Source organism: Nicotiana attenuata, chromosome 7 (assembly GCF_001879085.1).
Source record: "Nicotiana attenuata strain UT chromosome 7, NIATTr2, whole genome shotgun sequence".
NCBI classification, from domain to species: domain Eukaryota; kingdom Viridiplantae; phylum Streptophyta; class Magnoliopsida; order Solanales; family Solanaceae; genus Nicotiana; species Nicotiana attenuata.
In genome coordinates this window covers 58,415,717-58,417,491 of record NC_031995.1, presented here as the reverse complement: position 1 = coordinate 58,417,491, position 1,775 = coordinate 58,415,717, and positions in this window count along the sequence as shown.

The following is a 1,775-nucleotide window of genomic DNA, read 5'->3' as shown; positions in this document are numbered from 1 at the left end:
CGGAATCATACCTACAAGGCATAAAATACATAATTAGTGCAGAACACTAGCGATTAAAGCGCAAACTCAATTAAAGTGCAGTAAATTCGAGTGTAATAAGCGACTAAAATATGCAATTATAGCCTATCATCATGTAGCTTCAAAGGAAGGGAAAAGGAAGAAATTTTAGGGTGACATGAGAAAGAAAAAAGAGGTAAAGCTGACAACTTTGGCTCCATGTAGTGATTGTTATTTCGAAGGAAAAGGAGAGCAGTAGGATTACATGGGTTGGGCCCATCAAATTGAAAAGAAGTTAAAGTGGGCCCACAAGCAAAGGCCGCTTTCTTCTGTGGGCCCAGATCACACGCCCAAAGGCCTGTTAAGTCCGACAAATATGGGCCCCATGAAACGAACATCTAAGAAGGCCTCGTCAGCAATAGAAAAGCTGTGCTCACTCTTCTCCACAGCGAGTATATACTACCTTCCATTTATAGATTGATACTTTCTAAATACGAACCTTTTCATTTTAGGATGCTTTCAAATATTTTATATTATTTTTAGTCTTGCTTCAAATTTTTGAAAAACTACTCTAAATCTCCGTTTAAAAATTTGAATTTCTTGCCCAAAAAAAAAAAAAATTAACCAAATGTAAGAAAGAATAAGTTTCAATTTTTACACTACTTGACATACTTTTCTTCCTTGGCATTTGATTGGAATTTTACATAAACTCGTTCTTAGAATTTTGAATGAGTTGCTATCTAAAATTCACCATAAATGTATACCCCCTTAACTTGATATGATATATCTTTCTTTTTCTATCTCAATTTTAATATTTTTTATTGTCACATAAATTAAATCAATATTTTTTGCACTTTATATTTAATCAACTATCATTGCATAATAAAACGAAAGAAGTATCTTTATACAAATAAAATCAATATTTACAATTTTATATTTAATAAAATGTCATTACATAAAATAAAAAAGTTATTATTAATTTATTGAAAAAAGAAGAGAGAAAAGCCTCTAAATTACTAAAAGCAAGTGAAAGAGAGTGGGAAAGGTGAGTTAGGAGATAGTAAAGTGGAGCTACGAGTGAGTCACATGGTTGGTGGGAAGTGGAACCTACATCTCCTTTTTTATTTTATTTTATTTTATTGTATTAGTCCATATCACCTATCATATCAAAAGTTTTTTAACTCTCAATGAGAGAAGTAAGAAAAAAACGATAGCTTTTAAACCCGTCAAAAAACAGTCTTGATCCGTAAAATTAGTCGATGTGCATAAAAGTCATCCGAAATATTACAATTTTAAAAAATAACATAAACAAATTCTTGTAACATAAAAATTTCATACAATACGTGACTTCACCCTTTGGTGGACGATCTACAGGCTCAAAGGCCGACCTCTTTTGAGCTAGAACTAAAAAGGAAGTCGGAGCTTATTCAACATCAACAAAAAACATTTGTAATGAAAGAATCTCCGATAACACGAAACCCAATACCATCTACCCGAGTTAAGGTACTCAGGGCCCGTCAAAGCACGGTGTTATAGGGCGATCTAGATTATTTACATTTGTATTTTTTTTGCCTTATATATATATATATATAAAAAGTCACCCAGATAATCTCCTCACCCCACACTTAAAATTGTGCATTGTCCCCAATGCACACCCATACATACAAGAGGGTAAAAGAAACTCCCTGGTAGGCCAAAGGCCAAAGCACTAGCAGTTCATGGGGTACTCAGACTTCTCCCAAGCTTGGTCCTTCGTGTGGGTACCTCACACTTAGTTC